We start from the raw sequence: 16,120 nt of genomic DNA on the forward strand, positions 1-16,120 counted from the left end.
ACCCAATTTGAATTTCTCCATTGTAATTGGCTCCCAATTGACTTTGACGCTCCCAATTGACTTTGACTTGCAATTGGCGCTCCCAATTGACTTTGACTTGCAATTGGCTCCCAACTGCTGCTTCCCAATTTGATTTCAGAAATTTCAATCTGCTGCTTCCCAATTTGATTTCAGAAATTTCAATTGCTTTGAACTAGCTCCCAATTCCAATTCCTTCAAATTCCTTTGAATTGGCTCCCAAGTGCAATTGCATCTCAATTGCCACCCACTCCCAAGTGCAATTGCATCTCAATTGCCACCCAAGTGAAATTGCTTCCCAACTGCTGCTTCCCAATTTGATTTCAGAAATTTCAATCTGCTGCTTCCCAATTTGATTTCAGAAATTTCAATTGCTTTGAACTAGCTCCCAATTCCAATTCCTTTGAATTGGCTCCCAAGTGCAATTGCATCTCAATTGCCACCCACTCCCAAGTGCAATTGCATCTCAATTGCCACCCAAGTGAAATTGCTGCTTTGAACTAGCTCCCAATTCCAATTCCTTTGAATTGGCTCCCAAGTGCAATTGCATCTCAATTGCCACCCACTCCCAAGTGCAATTGCATCTCAATTGCCACCCAAGTGAAATTGCTTCCCAATTTCCACTTGTAATTGGCGCGCCCAACTCCATTGCTTCCCAATTTCCACTTGTAATTGGCGCCCAACTCCATCAGATTAATTTAATTTGACTTCTCAAATTTTACCTTGTAAAATTGTTGATGGTGAGTTTTAAACTTGAGCCATTTCATCAGATAATATATCAAGCATCATCCACTTCGTCCGTACAGCTTTTAATTAAATTTCCAATCACATTTGATGTACTTCTTTCTTTCCATAGGTGCTTGATCTCCAAGTCAATTTCATGCATTCTTCCAATATTAATTTTCTTCACGAAAATTCTTCTGGGATATCTTCTTTGAGTAGTAGCAACGTGAATATTGTATCATTCATCTTCTTCTTCAATTTGTCATTTTCTCCAGACAAATTCTTGATTTTCGGCTTTATATCTTCTTCTTCTATTTTCATCCATCTTCCTCTGTTTTTCTCTTTTCATAATTAAATAATTTCCCGATCACGGTCTAAGACTCTACTAGACCTAGAAATAAAATTGGGGGATCTACAAATACAAATTTGGCATATCAAAACCATTACACTTTATTCCTAACAATTTCCCCCTTTTGATAATGCCAAAACCTATACTCAGTCATTGGCTTTAAGTCTTTGAAAAATAATCTTTTTGCTCAATTTTATTTGACAAAGCCAAGATGAGTTTAACAAATGGTTTTCTAGACACAATCAAAAGAAACTTGTGAATTAAATTTTTAGACAAGCTCCTAAACGCATCTTGAATTATTTTTATTTTGATCATCATCAATTTTTAATTTTGTCGTGCGTTTGACATATTTCTTGTCTTTTAATTCACGAAAGTCTAATTACATTAAACAAATAAAAGTAAAGACTCAAAATAGACCATGGGAAATTATTATTGATATATTTCGAATTTATAGAGAAAAACGCAACAGAGGTTCGAAAATAGAAAATATCAGCTTAAGAGAATTTTCAGATTACCTTCTGGGTTTCTTCACACCAAAGTCTTTCTTCAAAATTTCCTTGACATGTTCTATGAGCTTGAAGAAATCATCTTTGAACTTTGCATTCTGAAATTTCTTTGTAAGCTGTCCGACCATGTAATGTCCAAAAGCTTCTTTGATATTGTTACCAGGAAGAACTTCGTTTTCCCACCATAAGACACATTCTTCGAAGCTTCTTTCTTCTCCAAGATTCATGCCCATATTTCCGGTGAAATCTCTTAGTTCATACCACATCTCGGTTCTTTTCTTTTTGCCTTCTTCTTCTTTATTATTTTCCGAGATCCATTGGGCTTGATCGGCTGCAAGCCATTTCTTGATCATGCTTGGTAAATTTTCCTTGGTCCATATTGTTGTCTGAGTGGCGGTACCCTTAGAGCATTCAAACAAGCCACGCTGTTCAGCAACCTTTGATGTACTCGTACCAATACTAGGATTCGCAAACTGAGCAAAACCAATCTGAGATGGTCCTTGTGAGGATTGTCCGCGACTTCGGCCTCTACCTTGAGTAGATATTACTGGCGGTTGTTGACTTCCAAGAATAAATTCTTGTTGTTGCAAAGCCAAGTGACTGAGAATTTCTTCCCCCTTTTTGGTGTTATCAACCAAAAATGCAAGGGTCTTAAAATCTCGGTCTTGATTTGCCTTTACAGTTTCAACACTGTTGTGTGTTTCAATGGAAACGGTTTGCACGTTGTCCAGCTTGTTTGTTGTAACTGCGAGTTCAGCTTCAAGTTTGTTGATTCGGCTTTCTTAGTCTTGAATTGCTTTGATCTGTCTCAAGTGACGTTCGTTGTGAATCTTTTCAGCTGCTTCACGTTCCTTCTTCATGAGCTGAAGCACTTCAAGTAAGCCTTTTGTCAATTATCCTTTCAAAATTCTTTCAGCTTTGTCAATCTGGGTCTTCAAAATATTTTGATGCTCCATTAATTCCTTCAGATTGACTCGTGTATCCGTGTGTTGTTGATCCATCTTTTGGTTTTGTTCAACCAATTTTTCTCCAATTGTTTGACAAACAACATCACTGGATTCGGCCACTTTGGCAAATAAGGATGAAAATATGCCATCATCTTGATCATTCATCTGCACAAAGTTTTGAGGGGATCTGAATGGACTTCTATTCGGATCTGTGAGAACAATTGTATCAATAAGTTGCATTCCTTCTTCTTCAGGTGATTCGGCTTTTTGATTGAGATCACCAACTTGTTCTTCTAGGACTTCTGTTCTCGTGTAATTGTTTGCAAATATATCTTCATTTTCTAGAACAGGGTCCACGGTAGGCATGGTAGACTCGGTATGGTGTACCGGCAATACACTGGATAAATCCTCTGTGATTGGTTGTCTATTCTCAATAGCAACTTCTACTACAACTTCCACTGGTATATCTCTTCTTCTTTCTTCTGACACTTGTTCTCTTATTTCTTCTCGTACTGACACTTCTCCTCTTAATCTTTTCTTCTTTTATCCCTTTTGTAGCCATAATATATAATTTTTTTTTTTTGAAAGCATATAATTTTTTTTTAATTCCTTTTTATTTTATTTTTATTCATATATATTTTTTTGTGTCTTTTTGGCTACGCAACTTTTGATCTTTTTATATACGTAGGGATTTTTCATTTTGTAGGAGAGAGAGACAGAGAGAAAATAGAGATAGACAAAACCAGTAGCAAAAACATCCAAAAATTTTTTTTGTTTATCTCCTTCTTAGGGAGAAAGAGAGATAACATTTTTGGATCAGGTCACATCACATATTCAGGCTTCATCAGTAGAGAGACCAGCGCCGTGATTAGTCTCAAGATCAGCATGCGGTGGAGACGGAGAGCTTGCTTTCAGAGTATAGACTAATCCGGGTTCCATTGAGAGTTGAGCAGATCGCTTGAAGCTGCGGGTTAGAGGACGAGAGGACAGTGGTGATGGCGTCGAGCGTCGTAGCTGCACTGCTGAGACTTTCGGACCTTTTTGAACTTGATCCTTGGTCGGTGGTTGTCCTTCCTCTTCTTCAGAGAATAGGATGAGAGGATCGCTAGGTGTGTCTCCAACTTCATGTCCTCTATTTGCAGCACGTCGAGCTCTCAGCATCGCTTGTCTTGCTTGCTCGGCCACTCTCCTGGAAGATCTTCTCTTTTCTTGATTCTTTGGAGTCATCGAAGCCTGCAAAAAGATACAAACAAAAGAAATCTCCACACAGATTTGTTTGCTTCAGGTCCTAATTTATAGGCCTAGGAAGGTGCTAGAAAGGTTTTCTCTGGATATAGCCGACGTTTGGTTTCAAAAGGTGTGATGAATGCTTTCATGACTCTTCATTGGTCGAGAAAGCGGTGGATGTGATGGGTAGCGGTTTCTAGGAGATTAAATGAGGAATTAGGGTGACGATTTGAGAGAGAAAGGAATCGGTTGGGAAGGGTGCTGATATAGGAGAGGATTATGGGGGGAGGTTTAGAAAGGGTAGGAGTTTATGGGTGGAGGTTTGATGCCCAATTAAACTCTAAATTTTCCTCCTTTATCTCATGATTTCCTTCTCAAATTCGTGTACCACAAACATAATAACACTCAAACATCTCGTTAGTAGCAAAAATTACTCCACAAATAATTAATCACACATACCAATTATATTAAACTCATACACGGTAATTTCCAATCAAAAATTAAACACATTTTGGAAAATTAACAAGATTAACATTCATATTCCAATTAACATTTAGAAACATCTTTATAATTAGCACACAAATCAGATTCCAAAATATTTTAGAAACTAACAAAAATTTTAACTTCTAGATTTCTAAAACATTTTATAGCAATTTATATCACATATACTGCATATATACGAAACACACATACAAATAACATATTAAATCACATTTTGCACATAGCACATATATATTATCAAATAAACATGGTAAATCATTTTTAGAGCAAATTGTTCATGCAAACAAGTTAGTTAATTTACAGAAACATGAACACATACTCAAAAACTGATTAACACATTAAAACATGCAATTTTATACAAATTATCAAATAAATCACGAATTGCATATTTTATCAAATTAATTTGCATGGCATATGATCTCATGTTAAATAATACATGCAAATACACAAATAAATTTCTAACACATATTGCAATTTTATCACATAAATATTTCGAATAAAAACATGCATAGAAACACATAAAACAATTTATCCACGTAAAACAATTAATTTTGAGCACAAGTATCAATTTAAATAGAGAGATTAAGTCCAGTGATACTTAGCTCATTTCGATCATTCCCAACTCGTGCCTTAAGGTTGAAAATCTCGTTTCGCATAAAGGCTTCGTGAGAATATCAGCAACTTGGTTTTCCGTGGGGATATATTCGATCTTCAGATTTTTCTTTTCAACGTGATCCCTTATAAAATGATGTCGAATGTCGATATGTTTGGTTCTTGAGTGAAGCACCGGATTGTGAGTGATAGCGATTGCACTAGTATTATCACAATAAATACTAACGTCATCACAATTAACTCCGTAATCCTTCAATTGTTGCTTCATCCACAAAATTTGCGCACAACAACTCCCTGCAGCAATATATTCGGCCTCGGCGGTACTAGTTGCGATGGAATTTTGCTTTTTGCTGAACCAAGAAACAAGCCTTCCCCCCAAGAACTGGCATGTCCCGGAAGTGCTTTTTCTGTCTATTTTGCAACCTGCAAAATCCGCATCTGAAAAACCCGTTAGAGTAAAATCTGTACCTTTTGGATACCACAATCCAACATTGATTGTGCCTTTCAAATATCGTATGATCTTCTTTGTTGCGGTGAGGTGGCTTTCTTTTGGATTTGCTTGGAATCTTGCACACAAGCCCACAGCATAAGAAATGTCCGGCCTGCTTGCAGTAAGATATAGAAGTGAACCAATCATTCCTCTATATTTTGTTTGATCGACATCCTTTCCATCTTCATCTTTGTCTAGCCTTATTGATGTGCTCATTGGAATTTTGATCGATGATTTTCCATCAAGGCCAAACTTCTTTATCAAGTCGCGGGTGTACTTTGCTTGATTGATGAATACTCCTTTTTTCAGTTGTTTGACTTGTAAGCCCAAGAAGTAATTCAATTCACCCATCATGCTCATTTCGAATTTATTCTGCATAAGCTTCGAAAATTTCTCACACAAAGAATTGTTAGTGCTTCCAAAAATAATATCATCAACATATATTTGCACTAATAAAATATGATCACCATCTTGAATTCTAAATAGAGTTTTGTCAACAAGGCCTTTGGTGAATCCACAGCTTATCAAGAACATTGACAAAGTATCATACCAAGCTCGAGGTGCTTGTTTCAACCCATACAATGCCTTTTTAAGTTTGTAGACTTTATCACCTTCGCCTTTTACCTCAAAACCTGGGGGTTGTTCGACATAAACTTCTTCTTCGAGTAGACCATTCAAGAATGCGCTTTTCACGTCCATTTGATAAACAGTGAAATCTTTGTGTGCGGCGTAGGCTAGAAAAATTCTGATTGCTTCAAGTCGGGCCACCGGTGCAAAGGTTTCATCAAAATCTATTCCTTCTTCTTGAGAGTATCCTTTTGCAACGAGCCTTGCTTTATTCCTAACAATCACGCCTTCTTCGTTTGCTTTGTTCCGGAAGACCCATTTGGTTCCTACAACATTGTGGTTCGCCGGTCTTGGAACAAGTTCCCAAACATCATTTCTTTTGAATTGATCGAGCTCCTCTTGCATAGCATTTATCCAATCCGGATCATTGAGAGCTTCGTCAATTTCTTTTGGTTCAATCTGAGATAGATAACACGTGAACAATGCTTCCATGGTGGATGATCTTGTTTTCACGCCTTCATGAATATTCCCAATAATTAATTCTGGAGGGTGATTTTTGAGCCATCTTAAATCTGGTTCAAATGGGTGCATGGTACTGGGTGGATCCATTTGTTGTGTACTGGGAGAGTTGGTTCGAATTTCATCAATTAAATTGTCTTGAAATTGATTACCAACATCACATGCAATTTGATCATTAATTGTATCACCAACTTGTACTGCATCCTCATTCTCACGTGAGGCATCACTCCCAAAATTATTATTAAAAGAATTTCCAACTTCTTCTGGGTGAGGGATGGGATTTTCTAGAGAATTAATTTCCAACTCATCCATTCCCTGCAAAACATCATCTTCACACTTATCATTAGTATCACAAAAATCAATATGGCACTTGTTACCATTTTGTGCAATTTCTTCGTCCAGTGCATCATTTTTGATCTGTGATTTTTCATCAAATACCACGTGTATGGATTCTTCAACCACCATTGATCTTTTATTCAGAACTCTGTACGCCTTGCTGGTAGCTGAATATCCTAGAAAAATTCCTTCATCTGCACGCTCATCAAAAGCTTTTAAATGCAATTTATTATTAATATGAATAAAGCATTTGCATCCAAGAATATGAAAATAACCAATATTTGGTTTTCTCCCTTTATATAGCTCATATGGCGTCTTCTTGTGCTGCTTATGGATCATGCTTCGATTTTGCGTGTAACAAGCAGTGTTGATAGCTTCCGCCCAATAGCATTTCGGGAGACCGGCAGCACTAATCATCACTCGTGCGGCTTCTTTGAGCGTCCGGTTTCTTCTTTCGGCAACACCGTTTTGTTGCGGTGTTCTTGCGGCAGATAATTGATGAGAAATTCCTTGTGAATTGCAAAAAGCTTGTATAACTCCATTCACGAACTCGGTTCCGCGATCCGTTCGTATTTTTGATATTTGCAATTCTTTCTCATTTTGTAGTTGCTTCAACAGCTTTGGTAGAACTTGCTCAACTTCATTTTTCTTCTTGAGAAACACGGTCCAAGTGTACTTGGAAAAGTCATCAACAACAACGAGAGTATATTTCTTACCACTTACACTTATTGGATCAACCGGTCCAAATAAGTCCATATGTAGTAAGCTTAGCGGTCTTGACGTTGACTCGTGTGTCTTTGATTTGAATGATGATTTGATTTGCTTTCCGCGTTGGCATGCATCACACACTTGGTCCTTCTTGAAGATAATATCTGGCAAGCCTTCTACTAGATTCTTCTTTGCAAGCTGATTGATAGTCTTGAAGTTTAAGTGGTTGAGCTTTCTGTGCCATTCCCAATTAGCTTCATTCGAATTTCTGGCCATTAAGCACACTGAATCTTTGCTTGTGCTCCCATCCACAATATACATGTTCTTTCGCCGTTTTCCAGATAAAACAATCTCATTTGTGAGCTCATTTTTGATTAGGCAATTATCTTTAGAAAATTCTACAAGATAGCCTTTATCACAAAATTGACTAGTGCTTAACAAATTAAATTTTAATCCTTCAACGAAAGAAACATCTTCAATCTTCAAACCATTTTTCTTGATCGTGCCAACTCCTTTTGTAATTCCATAATTTTGATTTCCTCCGAATATAACTTTTGGTCCATCGATTTCTTTGAAATTAACTAGATATGATTTATTTCTAGTCATGTGGCGTGAGCAACCACTATCGATGTACCAAACATCCTGCAAAAAAGATTAATTAATTTTAGGTACCCATATTTGCTTGAGTCCTTTACTGTTAGTGATTTTTGGTAACCAAACCCACATTGATCTTATTGAATTAAGATGAGGCGATTTGTAACCATTTGAGACACGATAATCATAACTCACATTAGAAAATATTTTTGGCGCCGGGTTTTGAAAATTATTTTTATATTTTGGCACCTGGGAAGAGAATGGTTGCTTTGGTCTATAAAAAGCATTACATCTATTACACAACCAATCTTTTTGAGTGGGATGAAATCTCCCAACTTTATTTCTAGAAAAGCTTCCCTCTTTTCTATGAAATCTTTTTGCACTTGACTCTTTGGCATATCTTTGCTTGTAGAATTTTTGTTGCTTTGCCGTAGTATAAACTTGTTTCGGCCTTTCAACATTCAACTTTGCGTTTGATTGATAGCCAAGTCCTTGTCTCATCGTGCTATTCTGACTTTTAACAAATTTTACCACTTGAACTTTATTATTTAAAGTAGTAGTAGAATTAGTCAGATTTTGAGGGGTTTGAGAACATGTGGAGTCATAACCAATTCCGGTTCTATCTCCTGATGGATTTTGCATGCTCACCATTTTATCTATAATTTTAGACGAATTAGTGAACGTAGCAATAGTAGCTCTAAGATTATGTTCTCTAACCTCTCTTGCTTTACACTCTTCTTGAAGATGAATATTTTCATTCTTCAATTTACTCACTTCAAGTAAAGCATCTTGCAATTTTTTATTCATTTCTTCTTTTTCTAGAATTAGAATATTATTGCGCTCCTTGAGTTGAGGATGAGTGAGCATAATCTCTTGACAATCTCGCATTAGATTATCAATAGATTCACGAGAAAAAGAGGAATTAACAGAATTGAAAGAATTAGAACTTACCTCTTCTTCCTCTGCGTCAAGAGCCATAAGACAATCTTCACTTGTACTCAACTCAATTGACTTGCATATTAGCGTCGTATCATCATCCGAATATGAACTTTCATCGCTTGATGATGAATCCTCCGAATCATCATTTTCGTTTGGTTCGTTGCCAACGAGAGCTTTTCTTTTGTCGCGCTTGAACCTTTTGCTTTCGGATTTGTTCGGCGTAGATTCAACATTTTTGCCTTGATACTTGCTAACGATCGGATACGGACAATTTATTTTAAAGTGTCCGGGTTTGCGGCAATTGTAGCACGAATCCTTATTTTCTTCGACTATTTCTTCTTGTGTTATGCGAGAGATGGATTTTCCACGAACAGAATTTTTGTTGTCTCCTTTTCGCATAAACCTTCTAAACTTTTTGACAAAAAGAGCAAATTGTTCGTCAGTCATAAAATCAACATTATTTTCTACTGACATGGAGGTTGACGGTTGTTCGGCCATTAGAGCAGAATTTCGAGCTTCATGTACATCATCATCTTTGGCCTTCATTTTGAACTCATATGCTTTTAGATCACTAAATAATTTGTCTGTTGACAACATTCTTAGATCTCGGTGATCGCGCATAGCCGTAACCTTCATATCCCATGCAGATGGTAAGCCTCGTAGAATTTTGAGATTAATTTCTTTTTGGCTAATATTTTTGCCAAGATCACTAATCTCTCCAAGAACTTTGATTATTCGAGCTTCCATGTCTGCAACACTTTCATTTGAGAGCATTTTGAAATCTTCGAACTTCTTCATGGCGATTGTGAGCTTATTGTCTTTTTCTTGTTCATCTCCTTCGCCAATCTTGATGAGAGTTTCCCATATTTCTTTGGCAGTGGCACACTTTCGGATCTTCGGAAATATTGTATCATCAATGGCTTTGAATAGAATATCCTTGGCAATATTGTCAAGATTATTCCGCGTTCTATCGTCCGATGTCCATTCCGGTTTTGGCTTTTGTACGTACTGTGGAGCATCCGGGGATATAACAAACGCCGTATTGATTTTTAATATTTCTATAGGGCCAGTGGAAATAACTTCCCACATTTCATCGTGTAAGGCCGATAAGTGTACCTGCATACGAACTTTCCAATCATCAAATTTATCAAGAGAGAATAATAGATTTTGAGCTAAATCTTTCTTCATCATCATCACGAGAGATATGAAAGATTAATCCAATTCACACACTTGTAGAATGGATATGTCTAGCAGTCAGAAACGGTTGACCCAGTTAGGCACGTGCTTAGATAGCAATTTGGCCTAAATAGACAGCCTGCTCTGATACCAATTGTTGGTATCAGTTAGAGACAAAATCTGACTCGGATAGGCACCCGCTCTGATACCAATTGTTGGTCCCAAAAGAGGTAGGGTGAAAGTCTAGAGGGGGGGGGGTGAATAGACTTTCAAACTTTTTCGCACAGCACAACAAATGCTAAGACAGAGATAAACCAAAATTCATAACTAGATTGTTAGAGTATGGTGCACAGCGGAAATAAATAAACATAAAGTGTGTGTGAGATTGTGTGAGCAGTATATCTTCGTGAGAGCAAATATGTTAGGAATAAATTGTAATAGATTTTGATAAGCCATATTGTAATTCGTAGATCCCCAATTTTATTTTATTAGACTAGTCGAGCCTTAGACCAAGAAAGGGAAAAATAAATTTATTAGTTGAGGAAATGGATGAAGAAGATATCAAGCCAAAAATCAAGAATTTGTCAAGAGAAAATGGCAAACAAAAGAGGAAGATGTATGCGTATGAGATTCAAGAAGAAATCCCTCAAGAAAATCCCTCAAGAAATCCCGAAGAAGAAAGAACGTGACTAGAAGTTTGCATGAAGCTATCTTGAAGATCAAGCATCTATGGAAAGAAAGGAGTACACCAAGTGAAACTAGAAGATGACTAAAAGGCTGTACGGACGAGATGGTAGAAGCTTGAAATATTATGTGTAAGGTCACAGGTTTGAATCTCACATCCCACATATTTTAAAGAAGCCAAGTTAAAATTCCATTTGATTTCCAATTTGACTATGAGATGAGATTTCAAGGGATGCAATTTGCAAAGTCAAAGGGAATGAGATTTCCAAATTGACTAAGGGATGAAGTTTACAAGCGAAGGGATGCAGTTTCTCAAATTGGTATCCCAAACAAATTGGAACCCCGAAATTGAAATAGGGATGCAATTTCATCAGAAGAATTGAAGTTCAAATCCCAAACAAATTGGAACCCCGAAATTGAAATAGGGATGCAATTTCATCAGAAGAATTGAAGTTCAAACCCCGAAATTGAAATAGGGATGCAATTTCATCAGAAGAATTGAAGTTCAAATTGGTACAGAAGAATTGAAGTTCAAATTGGTACAGGGAAAGAGATTTCATTTCCCAAAATAGAAAGGGATGAAGTTTCACAAGGGAAGAGATTTACAGGGAAAGAGATTTCATTTCCCAAAATAGAAAGGGATGAAGTTTCACAAGGGAAGAGATTTCCAAGTCAATTGAAGAAAGAATTGAAGTTCAAATTGGTACAGGGAAAGAGATTTCATTTCCCAAAATAGAAAGGGATGAAGTTTCACAAGGGAAGAGATTTCCAAGTCAATTGAAGAGATGAAGTCTGGAAGCAGTATACAGATCCAGATACACGAAAAACAGAGGAAGATATTAGAAGAAGTTGCAGGAGCAAAAATACTAGTCTAACTAGTAAGGGATTATATTGGAGAATATATTTTGAAGATAAAAATCCCAAGAGGCGTGATCTACACCAGATGGAGATTCATGGGACGCCATTTTTGCTGAAACCTCAAGCTCAATTTGAAATATCTGACAAGATCTGCAACGTTATCTTATCTTCTGACAAAAGGCTATACAGCTAAGCAAAATTCGAAAATGAGACCGTTTCTTTCCAACGGACGGATTCTCATTACCATCTATAAAAGGATGAAGATTGAAGCTTTGGAAAGCAGAAGCAAGAACGCAATAGAGCAAGAATACAGAGCTAAACAGAGCATACAAAATTCAAAGAAAGCTTTCCATCTCAGGAGCTTAAATTGATATATCTTTTGTGAGATAAACACTCAGAGTGATACAGAGCTTAGAAAAGAAATATCCAAGAGTGTTGAAATCTTCATCAACTTCAAGAGATTAAGCGCATCAACGAAGATCATCTACAGAATCTCAAAGTTGGAAGCAAGGCAAAACTTGTTTTGGAGCAAAACAAGGGAAAGGAGGAAAGTAACACGGAGTTGTGAAATCCTGGATTGTCACACGGAGTTGTGAGATCCGAAGCAGCAGTGTCGGGAAGACATTGGGCGTGATTGGTGTGGGCTTGGTGATCAAAGCACCAGATCACGGAAGATACGTTTCTACCAGATCGTAGAAGACGGGGGGAAAGTAGCACGGAGTTATGAAATCCTGGGAAAGTAACGCGGCGACGTGAAACCCGAAGCAGCAGTGTCGGAGGCACTGGGCGTGATTAGTGTGGGCTTGGTGATCAAAGCACTAGATCACGGAATTCATTGTATCTTGGAACCAAGAAGTGGTGGATATAGTGAATTAGCTCTTGGAGAAAAGAGCAAGTGGAGTAGGAGGATTACATCACCTCGCGAACCACTATAAATTGCCTTGTGTTCTTTACTGCTTTCTTTACTTACTGCTCTTGCTTGCTTCTCACGTCAATAATCTTGACACGATCTACACACACACCGTATCGTTTATTTAATTCCGCTGTGCACCTGACTCTAACAATCTAGTTAAGAGTCTTGGTTTATCTCTGGCTTACCTTTTGTTATATTGTGCGAAAAAGTTTGAAAGTCTATTCACCCCCCCCCCCTCTAGACTTTCACCTTACCTCTTTTGGGACCAACAAAATATATAAAGAGCAGTATGTAAAGAAAGCAGTAAAGAACACAAGACAATTATAGTGGTTCGCGAGGTGGCGTAATCCTCCTACTCCACTTGCTCTTTTCTCCAAGAGCCAATTCACTATATCTACCACTCCTTGGTTCCAAGATACAATGAATTTCCGTGATCTAGTGCTTTGATCACAAAGCCCGCACTAATCACGTCCAGTGACACCACACTGCTGCTTCGGGTTTCACGTCGCCGCGCTACTATCCCAGGATTTCACGACTCCGCGTTACTTTCCCCCCGTCTTCCACACTGCGGTAGAAACATATCCCGTGATCTGGTGCTTTGATCACCAAGCCCACACCAATCACGCCCAGTGCCTCCGACACTGCTGCTTCGGATCTCACAGCTTCGTGTGACAATCCAGGATTTCACAGCTCCGTGCTACTTTCCTCCCTTCTCTTGTTTTGCTTCAAAACAAGTGTTGTCTTGCTTCCAACTTCTGAGACTCTGTAGATGATCTTCAATGATGCGCAGGTCTCTTTGATGAAGATAAACACTCTGGAATGATTTCTCTTGATAGCTCTGAGTGTTTTCTCTCTTTGAATATATCAAGTAAAGCACTTGATATTTTTGCTCTGCTTTGCTCTGTTTAAGAACTCTCAGAATATTTCTCTTTTGAAGCTCTCTGAGTTCTTTTTCTTTTCTCACTTCTCACTTGAAGATTTTTGGTATGCTCTGTACCAAATGAGATTTTTGCTCTATGCTCTTTCAAGCTTAATTGCTCTATTCGATCCCTTTTATGGATTCGAATTTTCTGCTCTTTTGTTCGTGATCTTCAAGTCTTCATATCTTCATCTTTTTATAGCTGGTAATGAGAATCTGTCCGTTGGAAAGAGACGCTCTCATTTTTGAAATCTTGTATCTTTTTGTCAGAGATCTTATCTTATCTTCTGCAAAGATGTCAGAAAGGATAAGCTAGCCGTTGTTAGAGCTTCATATCCATGTAAATGGGTTCTCAAACTTCATATGATATTTCCTCTGGTTTTACGTTGAGTGGGAATATCTGGGTGTAGATCGGCTTCTCTGATTAGCTCTGAAGTGGTCCTTGTATCTTTGGGATTTAAAAATATTCATCAATTTAATCCCATACTAGTTAAACTAGTATTTTTCCTTGTGAGAATATTTTCACTGTAAGTTCATCTTCATCTTCTTCATTTTCACGTCTGGGTGTTCTCAGACTTCAAACTGGCTTTGAACTTCCACCCAATTTGAATTTCTCATTTGTAATTGACACCCAATTCAATTGGCTTGTAATTGGCACCCAATTTGAATTTCTCCATTGTAATTGGCTTGAATTTCTCCATTGTAATTGACACCCAATTCAATTGGCACCCAATTTGAATTTCTCCATTGTAATTGGCTTGAATTTCTCCATTGTAATTGACACCCAATTCAATTGGCTTGTAATTGGCACCCAATTTGAATTTCTCCATTATAATTGGCTCCCAAATTTCTCCATTGTAATTGGCTCCCAAATTCTCACGTCTGGGTGTTCTCAGACTTACCCAATTTGAATTTCTCGTCTGGGTGTTCTCAGACTTCAAACTGGCTTTCAACTTCCACCCAATTTGAATTTCTCATTTGTAATTGACACCCAATTCAATTGGCTTGTAATTGGCACCCAATTTGAATTTCTGTAATTGGCACCCAATTTGAATTTCTCCATTTGCAATTGGCTCCCAACTGCTGCTTCCCAATTTGATTTCTCTGAAACTGGCTCCCAATTTCAATTGCTATAGAAATCGGCTCCCAATTCCTTTGAATTGGCTCCCAAGTGCAATTGCATCTCAATTGCCAGGAATTGGCTCCCAAGTGCAATTGCATCTCAATTGCTCCCAATTTCAATTGCTATAGAAATCGGCTCCCAATTCCTTTGAATTGGCTCCCAAGTGCAATTGCATCTCAATTGCCAGGAATTGGCTCCCAAGTGCAATTGCATCTCAATTGCCACCGTGAAATTGCTTCCCAATTTCCACTTGTAATTGGCGCCCAAAGCTTAAACTAGCGCCCAACTCCATCAGATTAATTTAATTTGACTTCTCAAATTTTACCTTGTAAAATTATTAATGGTGAGTTTTGAACTTGAGCCATTTTGGATAATATATCAAGCATCATCCACTTCGTCCGTACAGCTTTTGATTAAATCTCCAATCACATTTGGTGTACTTCTTTCTTTCCATAGGTGCTTGATCTCTAAGTCAATTTCATGCATTCTTCCAATATTAATTTTCTTCACGAAAATTCTTCTGGGATATCTTCTTTGAGTAGTAGCAACGTGAATATTGTATCATTCATCTTCTTCTTCAATTTGTCATTTTCTCCAGACAAATTCTTGATTTTCGGCTTTATATCTTCTTCTTCTATTTTCATCCATCTTCCTCTGTTTTTCTCTTTTCATAATTAAATAATTTCCCGATCACGGTCTAAGACTCTACTAGACCTAGAAATAAAATTGGGGGATCTACAAATACAAATTTGGCATATCAAAACCATTACACTTTATTCCTAACACATTTGCTTCAAAACAACAGTTTAGGGAAGCAGTTCAAAATTATGCTTTCAATAATGGCTAAGAAATTAGAACTCTAAAAAATGACAAGGAAAGGGTTATTGTTAAGTGTACACAGGAGGGTTGCCCTTGGAGAATAGGGTTGAGGAAAGTAATAGGGTCATATGCATGGAGGATTTTGAACATGGTGGATGAACATGAAGGTTATTCTTGGGTTTGGGAGAACTCACTGGTGAAATCAACTGTGGTTGCTAAGAGGTGGGAAACTCAATTAAAAGATCACCCAGATTGGATGATGAGAAAGTTCAAAGATAAGGTTTGCACAGAGGAGGGATTTTATGTGAGTGATTCACAAGCATATAGGGCTATTTGGAAGGCAAAGAAGATAAGAGTAGGTGATGAGGAAGCCAACTTCAAGAAGATTTGGAGTTATAGAGAAGAAGTCTTGACAACAAATCCCGGGTCTTCATGTCTTGTTAAGTTGAGTGACTTAAATGATGGAAGTGGGCAGGAAAGATTCCTGAGAATGTATGTCTGTTGGAAAAGCAGCAAGGAAGGCTTCAGGATGTGTAGAAGACTGATTGGGGTAGATGGTTGTCACCTTAAATCTGAAACTAGAGGAATGCTT

Source organism: Ipomoea nil, unplaced genomic scaffold (assembly GCF_001879475.1).
Source record: "Ipomoea nil cultivar Tokyo-kokei standard unplaced genomic scaffold, Asagao_1.1 scaffold2957, whole genome shotgun sequence".
NCBI lineage: Eukaryota > Viridiplantae > Streptophyta > Magnoliopsida > Solanales > Convolvulaceae > Ipomoea > Ipomoea nil.